Raw genomic sequence first — 12,353 nt, 5'->3', positions numbered from 1 at the left:
GTTTGTTTAGATTTAGTTTAGCTCAGCTTAGTTTAGTTTATTGTCACGTGCACTGAGGTGCAGCGAAAAGCTTTTGTTGCATGCTAACCAGTGGCCAAAAGACAATACATGATTACAATCTAGCCACTCACAGTGTACAGATACATGATAAACAGAATAATGTGAGTTAGATCCAGCTCTTAGGGCTAAAGGAATCAAGGGATATGAGGAAAAAGCAGGAACGGGGTACTGATTTTAGGTGATCAGCCATGAGCATATTGAATGGTGGTGCTGGCTCAAAGGGCCGAATGGCCTGCACCTATTTTTCTATGTTTCTATGAATAACGTTTAGTGCAAGATAAGGCCAGTCAAAGATAGTCTGGGGGTCTCCAATGAGGTAGATAGTAGTTCAGGAATTCCTCTCTGGTTGTGGTGGGATGGTTCAGTTGCCTGACAACAGCTGGGACAAAACTGTCCCTGAATCTGGAGGTGTGCATTTTCACACACCTATACTTTTTGCCCAATGGGAGAGGGGAGAAGAGGGTGGCCAGAGTGCGACTCATCCTTGATAATGCTGCTGGCCTTGCCGAGGCAGCGTGAGGTATAAATTGAGTCTATGGAAGGGAGGCTGGTTTGTGTGATGGTCTGGGCTGCGTCCACAATTCGTTGCAATTGGTTTAGATTTTTTATTGTCACGTGTACTGAGGCACGGTATACGAAAAGCTTCGTATTGCACGCTATCCAAAGAGATCAGATATAACCATATAACAATTACAGCATGGACTGCACAAATACTACACATAAATATAATCAAATCAAACTCAAGTGCAACAGGGAGAGCAAAGGGGAAAGTACAGAGTGTAGAATATAGTTCTCAGCATTGTAGTGCATCCGATCCTTTGATAAAGTCCAATGTCCACAATGGGGTCAGGCTAAGCCAACAATGGACCATTGTGGGCTCCACCTTTCCTTGATCATCGGTGTTGACTCTGATTTGTTCTTTTTATTCGCTTGTTCTTTATACCTTTTCATACCTCTAGTTTCCCTCGACCCTGACTCAGTCTGAAGAAGAGTCTCGACCCGAAACATCACACATTCCTTTGCTCCAGAGATGCTGCCTAACCAGCTGAGTTACTACAGCAGTTTGTGTCTACCTTCGGTGTAAACCAGCATCTGCAGTTCCTTTCTGCACACGGGGTAGGGTTAGATACCCCAGCTTATGGAAGAATAAGGGGGAAGCCATTTAGAACGGAGACGAGGAAACACTTTTTTTCACAGAGCGTTGTGAGTCTGGGGAATTCTCTGCCTCAGAGGGTGGTGGAGGCTGGTTTTCTGGATACTTTCAAGAGAGAACTAGATAGGGCTCTTAAAGATAGCGGAGTCTGGGGATATGGGGAGAAGGCAGGAACGGGATACTGATTGGGGATGATCAGCCATGATCACATTGAATGGCGGTGCTGGCTCGAAGGGCCGAATGGCCTTCTCCTGCACCTATTGTCTATTATCTATTGACCGTTCAGAAGCCTGATAAAGAAAGGAAGATGGGCAGGAAGGAACTGCAGATGGACACAGAAAGTTGGAGTAACCTAGTTGGTCTGGCAGCATCTATGAAGAAAAGGAATAGGTGACATTTCGAGTCGAAACCGAAACTAGTCTGAAGAAGGGTCTCGACCCGAAGCATCACCCATTCCTTCTCTCCGGAGATGCTGCCTGTCCCGCTGGGTTACTCCAGCAATTGTGTTTATCTTCAGTCTAAACCCGCATCTGCACTTCCTTCCTACCTATAGAAGGGTAAGGTGTGAAAACGAGGGATCAAAGGGGACGAAGATCAAGGAAAATACGGAATGGTTAATTGTTGGCCGAGGGGAAGGTGACAAGGAGGCGTACAATCAGTAAAATCTAATCAGGAGGACAGTGAAACTAGTCGGAGAACTGGGATGGGGAGCGATGGGGAAAGCAAGGGTTAGTTACTAAGTTAGAGAGGTCAATATCCATACCGCTGAGTTGTAAGCTGCCCAAGCGAAATACGAGGTGCTGTTCCTCCAATTTGCGTGTGGTCTCACTCTGACAGTGAAGGAGGCCCAAGACATAAAGGTCAGTGTGAGAATGGGAGGGGGAGTTAAAGTGTTTAGCAACCAGTTTTAGTTGGGGAATTAGAGTAGGTGGAAGTTGAAGTACATAGAATTATAAGAGGCTTAGATAGTGTAGATCTGTGTAGGATAGTGTTAGTCTATAATAATAATAATAATTCTTTATTTATATAGCACATTTTTAGTCAACTTGCATTGACCCCAAAGTGCTTCACATAATTACATCCACACACACAGGCAAAGGTGGGTGAAGTGTCTTGCCCAAGGACACACACAGGCAAAGGTGGGTGAAGTGTCTTGCCCAAGGACACAACGACAGTATGCACTCCAAGCGGGATTCGAACCAGCTACCTTCCGGTTGCCAGCCGAACACTTAGCCCATTGTGCCATCTGTCGTCCCATAGTCTACGGGGTGATCGCTGGTCGGCACGGACTCGGTGGGCCGAATGGCCTGTTTCCGCTCTGTATTTCTAAAGTCTAACGTAGAGTCTAAAGAATAAAACCAAATTGGGTCAGTGGGGAGTATTGAAATATCAATGACATTGTTCCCTTTATCCTGTATCTGTACACTGTGTCCTACCTCAACTAGAGAGCAGTTCTGAACCACCATCTACTTCACTGGAGACCCTCGGACTATCTTTGATCAGGCTTTGCTGGTCTTTATCTTGCACTAAACGTTATTCCCTTCATACTCATCGGAAAAACAGCTTTTTTTCCACGAGTAGTAGCTCTACTCAATAACCAAAAATCTGTAGCCTCCTTTTGCTCTGATATTTTATTTAATTCACATGTTTAATCGATAATGTTATATTATTAATGTTTAATGTTTTATGCGTCATTCCTAACTGTCACTGTGTGTCATGTTGTCACTTGCGGGCGGAGCACCAAGGCAAATTCCTTGTATGTGAATACTTGGCCAATAGACTTATTCAAACATAAACTTATTCAAACTTATGTATCTGCACACTGCGAATGGCTCGATTGTAATCATGTATTGTCTTTCCGCTGACTAGTTGGCACGTAACAAACGCTTTTCACAGTACCTCGGTACACTGGACAATAAACTGAAACCTAATTTAATATGGGGGTGAACCAGTTTGAACATGTCAAGGGCTCCATAGAAACATAGAAAATAGGTGCAGGAGTAGGCCATTCGGCCCTTCGAGCCTGCACCGCCATTCAATATGATCATGGCTGATCATCCAACTCAGTATCCTGTACCTGCCTTCTCTCCATACCCCCTGATCCCTTTAGCCACAAGGGCCACATCTAACTCCCTCTTAAACATAGCCAATGAACTACTCAGCTAACTTATGTGGCAGAGAATTCCACAGATTCACCACTCTCTGTGTAAAAAATGATTTTCTCATCTCGGTCCTAAAAGACTTCCCTCTTATCCTTAGACTGTGACCCCTTGTTCTGGACTTCCCCAATATCAGGAATAATCTTCCTGCATCTAGCCTGTTCAACCCCTTAAGAACCATTAGGACCACAGTTGCTTACAAAGAGTCTCGGGTGACCAAAGAGGCGAGAGAGAATATAAAATAGAAGTATGCAGAAGGAGAAATTCTACAGCGGATCATGAAAAGTGGGGAAATCAACAGAGAAAAACACTAAGTGATGAAATGAACAAATAATATCAGTTATAAAGGGGGAACTGTCGAGGAATATTAAAAACAATTTATTTTCAGAATTGTTTTCAGCAAAAAAAAAGGGGTGTTTGTTTGGTGTAGATTTACAAGAATGATACCTTGAAGCCAAAGGTTCAATATTGAGGGGAGAGAGACAAACTAGGAGAAAAAACCTAAATACTGTGGATGCTGGAAAACTGGGATAGCACCAGTGGAGAGAGAAACAGACATGAAATGTTCAGGTACCAACCTGAAATATTGCCTGCCCAGATGCTGCCTGACCTGTTGAGTTCCTCCAAAACTCAGTGGGTCAGGCAGCATCTCAGGAGAAAAGGAATAGGTGACGTTCTTCAAGGTGAAGAACCCCAGTCTGAAGAAAGGTCTCTGTCCGAAACACCACCGACTCTTTTCTCCAGCGTTGCTGCTTGACCCACTGAGTTATTCCAGCAATTTGTGTTTAAGAAAAAACTGCAGATGCTGAAAAATATCAAAGGTAGACAAAAAGCTGGAGAAACTCAGCAGGTGAGGCAGCATCTATGGAGCGAAGGAAAGGGTGAGCCAGTCTGAAGAAGGGTCTCGACCCGAAACGTCACCCATTACTTCGCTCCATTGCCTCATCCACGGAGCTTCTCCAGCTTTTTGTCTACCAGCAATTTGTGTCTATCTTATGTGTAAACCAGCATCTGCAGGTCCTTCCTGCACGTTTAGTTTAGAGATACAGCGCGGATAGCCACCGAGTCCGCATCGACCAGCGATCCCCGCACATTAACACAAACCTACACATACTAGGGACAACTTACACTTATACCAAGTATACAAACGCAAGCCAATTAACCTACAAACCTGTACGTCTTTGAGGTGTGGGAGGAAACCGAAGATTGCGGAGAAAACCCCCGCGGTCACGGGGAGAACGTACAAACTCCGTACAGACAGCACCCGTAGTGTAGCTGATAGAGCTTCTGCCCCACAGCGCCAGAGACACAGGTTCAATCCTGACCTCGGGCACTGTCTGGGCGGGGATTGTACGTTCTCCCCGTGACTGCCTGGCTTTTCTCCGGGTGCTCCGGTTTCCTCCCACACTCCAAAGACGTACAGGTTTGTAGGTTAATTGGCTTTGGTGAAATTGCAAATTGTCTCTATGGTGTGTAGGATCGTGTGCGGAGATCGCTGGGCCAATCGGACTGTTTCCGCACTGTATCTCCGAAACAAATTAGTAGACTTTTGATCATCAAAGGTATTAAAAGGCAGAGAAGGCTTGAAAGGTTAATTTTTTTAAATTAAAATGAAAGGCTTTTTAGGCTCACATTACACTATTGACAGTGACTCAGTTTCATTTATAAAGTCTTAGTCATACAGCGTGGAAACAGGCCCTTCGGCCCAACCTGGCCATGCCGACCAAGATGCCCCATCTACACTAGTCCCACCTATCTACGTTTGGCCCATGTTCCTCTCTAAACCTTTCTTATCCATGTACCTGTCCCAATGTATTTCAAATGTCATTACAGCACCTGCCTCAACTACCCTGTCCAGTAGTCCATTGTATACACTGGATCTTATACTGTCTTTCTGCTGACTGGTTAGCACGCAGCAAAAATCTTTTCACTCTATCTTGGTACACGTGACAATGAGCTAAACTGATACACCCACTCTGTGTGGAAAAACGTTGCCTCTCAGATTTCTATTAAATCTTTTCACACAGAGAGTTGTGAGTGTGTGGAATTCTCTGCCTCAAGCGAGGGCGGTGGAGGCTGGTTCTCTGGATGCTTTCAAGAGAGAGTTAGATAGAGCTCTTAGGGACAGCGGAGTTAAGGGATATGGAGAGAAGGCAGGAACGGGGTACTGATTATGGATGATCAGCCATGATCACATTGATTGATGGTGCTGGAAATAGACAATAGACAATAGGTGCAGGAGTAGGCCGAATGGCCTCCTCCTGCACCTATTGTCTATTGTCTATTTCCCCTCTCACCTGAAACCTATGTCCTCTGGTTCTTGATTCTGCTACTCAAGGGTAAAAGACTATGCCCATCTACCCGATCTATTCCCCTCATGATCTTACAAAACTCCATAAGGGAACTGGCCCCTCTCATCTCCCGAAATCGAGAGAGTGGGAGGATGGAGGCGGTGACGTTGGCGGAAGCGACGGGCGAGGAGCAAGGCCGGGAGGAGAGGGGAGGGAACCGGGTGGGGGGGGAGGGTCTGGTCTGCCGAGAGACCTCGAAGGTCAGATGCAGGGGTCGCCCCCTGGGATCAAAGCTGGACGGGCGAGGAGAGTGACGTGGGTTCACTGGTCGACCCAGAGGTCCAAGGGAGGCGACGGCTGGAGGCCCTGCAACAGCCTGGGGCTCGCCTGGAACACGAACCGCTCTTGACAACCAGAGCGCGGACTGGACTTTGAAAATAGTGCCAAAAACATGGCGCCTCTTGCATGCGGGATCAGTGGACTATTTCTGTTCACTCGCTAATCAGGGATGTGCTTGGGTACTGGACTGTTAAACAATAAAGGCACCATTGAAGCATCCAGTTGGCAAGCTTGTTGTCTAGGCTTGACATTTTATAATAAGGGTGTGGATCACTCATGTGGAGCAGCACACCCAGCATTGCTTCTACTCCAGTAGACGTAAGAACCAACGTTTCTACAGCCACAGATCTCCTACTCGAGAATATATTTCAAACACATCGCTGGTTTTGCAGCAGCAGCACTCCATTCAAATCCTTCCGCCTCTCCCTCGTTCCTTTCCCAAACCAGTCATTAGATTAGTTTAGAGGTGCAGCACAGAAACAGGCCCTTCGGCCCACCGAGTCTGTGCCGACCAGCAATCCCCGCACACTAACACTATGCTACAAGTTCATGTTCAAGTTCAAGTGAGTTTATTGTCATGTGTCCCTGATAGGACAGTGAAATTCTTGCTACACACACATTTTGAGGAAGGGTCTCGACCCGACCCGAATCGTCACCCATTCCTTTTTCACCAGAGATGCTGCCTGTCCCGCTGAGTTACTCGAGCATTTTGTGTCTACCTTCGATGTAAACCAGCATCTGCAGTTCCTTTGTACACATGTACTGTGGGTCGGTGTAATCAGCTTAAATTATTGAATGGATATTAAATAATATTTAATAACTATATTTCTTGCATTGCTCAAATGGCTATTTTTAAAATGCTCGTAAGATAATAAAGGGCTATATCGGTGAGCGGCCTTTTGCACACTTTAGAATCAGAGAATTCAAAGCAATCTGAATTAAACTGCTTCAGTTCACAATTCAGCTACGGGAGACTTTAAAGGAACAGGTCTGGTCTGCCTGGATTCAATCCAGCAGATCTGTCAACCACAACGACCAAGGTATTGTCAGCTTGTTGAACAAGAGTGGAAAAATGTCTCTTTACGAGTGAATTATTGGAACATCATTCAATTCGAATCAAGCCCTGCTAACCCAAACTACAACTTGCCCTCGCGGTGAATGAGAAAATGTTGCACGTTTCGCCTGCAAATTATACACCTTCTCTGCAGTTCCAGGCAAAAACAAAAACCATGTGATTCTCCCCCTCCCTCGCCATGTTTTATCTATCTGATCATTTTGTTAAGCATCCCTTCTCAGTGGAAGCATTTGGAGGTGTGCTGAATAAAAATAAGATACTTTCTGTGAATTTGTGCAGGGCAATTGCAAACATTAGACAATAGGTGCAGGGAGTAGGCCATTCGGCCCTTCGAGCCAGCACCGCCATTCACTGTGATCATGGCTGATCATCCACAATCGGTACCCCGTTCCTGCCTTCTCCCCATATCCCCTGACTCCGCTATCTTTAAGAGCCCTACCTAGCTCTCTCTTAAAAGTATCCAGAGAACCTGCCTCCACTGCCCTCTGAGGCAGAGAATTCCACAGACTCACAACTCTCTGTGTGAAAAAATGTTTCCTCATCTCCGTTCTAAATGGGTTTACCCCCTATTCTTAAACTGTGGCCCCTGGTTCTGGACTCCCCCAACATCAGGAACATGTGGATTATTGAAGTGCATTGCTGTACCTCTTGTCTTAGCTGTAAGGATTCACAGCCAATAGGTCAGAGAAGTCATGGATTAGAGGCCATGTACATACGGATAATAGGAAATGCCAGATTTAGCTTAGTTTATTTATTGTCACCTCTACCAAGGTTCAGCGATAAGTTTTTGTTGCGTGAATACATGATTACAATCGAGCCACTAACAATGTACAGATACATGGTAAAGGCATAATGTGAATAATGTTTAATGCAACACAAAGCCTGTCAAGTCTGATCAAAGACAGTCCGAGAGTCTCCAGTGACGCATATAGTGGTTCAGGACCACTCTCTAGTTGCTGGTAGGGTGGTTCAGTTGCCTGATAACAGCTAGGAAGAAGCTGTCCCTGAATCTGGAATTGTGTGAATCTGAAGATTGCATTAATGTATCTACCTATACCTGTGGATGTACCAGAGAATGGCTCGATTGTAATCAGGTATAGTCTTTCCGCTGGTGGACATAAATGCTGGAGAAACTCAGCGGGTGAGGCAGCATCTATGGAGCGAAGGAAACAGGCCACGTTTCGGGCCGAAACCCTTCTTCCGACTGGGATGGTTTTTCCGCTGACTGGTTAGCACGCAACAAAATCTTTTCACTGTACCTCGGTACACATGACAATAAACGAAATTAACTAAACTATAAGCCTAACTGGACACTTCTGCATTGTTACTTTATAAAATATCTCAGTGCAAAGAACATAATAGATTTTAAATAATTTCTGTTTTTCTTAACCAGCATTCTCTGGTCAGCTACAGCTCTTTTCCCTTAGCACCAACAAACCTTTAAGCCTCAAATGCTACAAAAAGCAAACTAGAATGTTTCCATGTGTTGGAGGGTAGACAAAAATGCTGGAGAAACTCAGCGGGTGAGGCAGCGTCTATGGAGCGAAGGAATGGGTGACGTTTCGGGTCGAGTCCCTTCTTCAGTTGTTCCATGTGTTGGAAGATGCTGGATTAAACCAAAGATAGAGACAAAATGCTGGAGTAACTCAGCGGGACAGGCAGCATTTCTGGAGAGGAATGGGTGACGTTTCGGGTCGAGGCACTTCTTCAGACTGAAGAAAGGTCTCGACCCGAAACATCGCCGATTCCTTCTCTCCAGAGATGGTGCCTGACCCGCTGAGTTACTCCAGCATTTTGAGTCTATCTATGATATTTCCATTCCTCACAGACTTTACCCGTGAGTCTGACAATTTAAAATGCGAGGAATGTATATGTATTAAAAATTAGTTTGGCTGTCTCAAATTAATTTCACTCTGGATGCTACTAGGCAAATTAACATAGGGAACAGAAACACCAAAGAACTGCAGAAAAGCTGTAATGTTGTACAATGGTAGAGATACTCTCCTTTCTCTCCCCCCCTGACTCTCAGTCTGAAGAAGGGTCTCGTCCCGAAACGTCACCCACTCCTTCTCTCCAGAGATGCTGCCTGTCCCGCTGAGTCACTCCAGCATTTCGTGTCTATCCTCGGTGTAAGCCAGCATCTGCAGTTTCTTCCTGCACAGATATTTACTAAACTTTACAATAAAGCACTTATGACCCAAGAGAATGACAACTGCTTTTATTTCTGCTTTGCAGCTACTATTATTTGCTGAATGAAGATTAAATGCATTCTGTGATTGCTATTTAATAGTTAGTGGATGCAGCAGAATTGAAACGAAACCTAATTGTGAACACTTTGTTAGAAGTCACATTTCACAAAAATAGATATGTATCTCCTTTCTGTTGTACGGGCAGTACACGAGCCAACGGACAGTTTTTTTTTCCACTCTCAAGTTTTCAACGTATTTATGTATCTTCTGATGTTTGTGCTTTTCACAACACAGGAAGTCTTGGTGTTAATGTTTTGTTTTAACTCCCCTGATCTTTTGGTAGTCACAGGAATTCTAGCAAATCTCAGATGGCCAATTTTTTTTTTCCCAAGTACCTTTTCAACTTCAGTCGTGTGACGCTGAAGCAAAAGCATAATATTAAACCAACAAGGATATGGTTGTGTTACATGTAGCCCTGATTGCAGCATCATTAGCTCTGTGCTACCCACAAAGTTTCGACATGCAATTTAGGCGAAAACATTTAAATTCACAATTCTGCTTGACCGATCTTTCCTTTTAACCCCATTCTATCCTTCTGGGTTTGCAAATTTATCAGACTTTCTGATTAATATAGATTCCACCTTCGTTTTTTCTTTTCTCTGCAGCTGCAACTCCCAACATCTCGTGGGTTTTATTTCAAAGTGCAATCATTATCCTTGCTTATTTACCGAATGTTTCGTGCGGAGTTCGAACTAATTTCATTCTAGGTTAATTGTCATCATAAACGCTGGATGTGAAGCATAGTCCGCAGCCAAGTTTATGGCTCAAGAATGCAAAGATTGGCAGGGGGGGAAACCCCCCACAGTATAACGCAATGTTCAAGGTTTAAACAAAAAAGAACCACCATTTTATCTTTGTTGACACGGGTCCCAGCTGCACAATCATAGCCTGGAGGAAAACTCTGCAGATGCAAATAAACAAATTGCACGCAAAAAAAGTCACTTTACACGTTGTGATATTTCCTACAGATATTTTTGTTTAAGCTGTCTTGCTATTGTGTGGAAACTAGTTTTGTGGAGATACTGAGACTGATAGTGTGAGAGGATTGAACTAAATGCACACCATGTCCACTTTGAATCGCCGACTCCTACTAATAATCAGTCTCTTTCATTCCTTTGACCTCAGGAGCTCACCAAAAACCACTCCCCCGTGACACAACATACATCTTTAAGTAACAAAAAACAGTTTAAAATGTACAAATCAGAACTAGGCAGGGGTACAGGAAAGTCATTTAAGCTACACAAAAAAGCTGGAGAAACTCAGCGGGTGCAGCAGCATCTATGGAGCGAAGGGAATAGGCAACGTTTCGGGCCGAAACCCTTCTTCAGACTGATCGGGGGTGGGGGGGGGGGCGGGGAGAAGCAGTACTGGAAAGTCAAATGCTCTTCCCAGTTTTCCTAGTTTAGGAAAAAGACACTGACCACTCCAACGTGGCTACTCCTTGAATGAGATTTCTGACAGCTCATATCATTCCGTGTGAAATGAACAGTGTGCATAATTCACGGGAACTCTGAGCCTGTAAGCACTTATAAAAGAGTAATGCCATTTTCTTTCGCCCGACAGTGCCTGTGTTGTGTTACTAAGCTAACAACAAAGATTGTGTCTCGATCTAATTCCACCACCAACCCCCCCCCCCCCCTCCCCTCCCCACCCCACCCTCTGTTCCACCCATCACCCCTCAAGCAAACCTATCTTTATGAAGAGGTTTCCATTCAACTCTGCCGTGAGAGGGGGGGGAAGAAAATACGACCACTCTAACCGCATTGTACAACAGTGCAAGGTGCTGAACACAGCAGCAGCAGCGTGCTGCGGACATTTGACTGCTTAGTTGGAAACGAAAATGCTCCACAGAGCATTGATCTTGATAAAGCAAAGTTCAGAAACAAATGAGAAAAAAAAAATCCGAGGGAAAGCTGACGAGCTGAGCGTTGGGTCTGTGGTACCAGTTCTTGTCATGCAGGTTTGTTGGGCAGGCTGCACAGTGCATGCCATCAAATGGAAGAGACAGTGAGGGGAGTAAGGCAGGGTCCAATTAGACCTACGCCTTCAAACATAACAAAGGTAGACTTTTGCTTAATGCAGCGATCACCTGGAAAAAAAAACATTCGGAAAAACTTTTCAAGCCTTTTCAGAAAGAGTCAAAATGTGTTGTTTCTTGTCCAGAAATTTGCAGCATTGTTCACAGAAGTGCTGAATTTGCGTGAATTAAAATTTGATACTAGTGGGATATTACTTTGAAATGCAAATTCCCAGTGGGGCAACACAAATAAAGTATATTTCAACACCATACAATCCGAACTGGGTACAGATCATTAAATTACAATGTTTATGCCGTATTCTATGTGCATGATATTGTCCTTACTGGAGTTATCATTTAAAATCGCAGAACACCACTCTCCCTACTTTTCAATTGTGTTTACATTTCACTATAGTTGGATATTAAGAAACAGTTGGTTATAATTCACTTTTAAAAACAAGCACCATATTCCAGATTTCTTCATGCCAGAAAACACTGCATTGCATGAGACGAATAATCCAATAGAATTAATTTTAAACAAATATCCATATAAATGATGTAAAGATATTGCCTGGTTTGCTCTGGGCTGTATTTTAATGCAAGTCCCTCCACAGAAGTAAACGGCTTTCACGGAAAGGCTCCTTGCTAAGAGAGACACAAAATGCTGCAGAGTAACTCAGCGGGACAGGCAGCTTCTTTGGAGAGAAAAGGAATGAGTGACGTTTCGGGTCGAGGCCCTTCTGCCCGAATCCCGAAACGTCACCCATTCCTTTTCTCCACAGATGCTGCCTGACCCGCTGGGTTACTCCAGCACTTTGTGTCTATCTTGGGTGTAAGGCATCCACAGTTTCTTCCCAGATACAAACTTACTTCCCACCCTGCATCGTAGGCATGTCATCATTCGAGTAAATTGGGGACGGTTAGTGTTAAGGGCCTGTTCCACTTGGGCGTCATTTGCGCGTCACGCAGATGGCGAGCGAAGATCTCTGCCTACGTCACCACGCACCATG

The 12,353-nt window shown here is 44.6% G+C and overlaps 1 protein-coding gene across 9 annotated transcripts in view; it reads right to left on the bottom strand.

Annotated features, from left to right (window-relative positions):
- The window catches only part of LOC116978270 (transcription factor 7-like 2), a 204,242-nt gene that overhangs the window by 188,394 nt on the left and 3,495 nt on the right, over positions 1-12,353 (bottom strand). The gene's annotated exons all lie outside the window — the stretch shown is intronic.

Source organism: Amblyraja radiata, chromosome 11 (genome assembly GCF_010909765.2).
Source record: "Amblyraja radiata isolate CabotCenter1 chromosome 11, sAmbRad1.1.pri, whole genome shotgun sequence".
NCBI classification, from domain to species: domain Eukaryota; kingdom Metazoa; phylum Chordata; class Chondrichthyes; order Rajiformes; family Rajidae; genus Amblyraja; species Amblyraja radiata.
The sequence above is the reverse complement of the archived record's forward strand: the minus strand, read 5'-3'. Positions and strand labels throughout refer to the sequence as shown.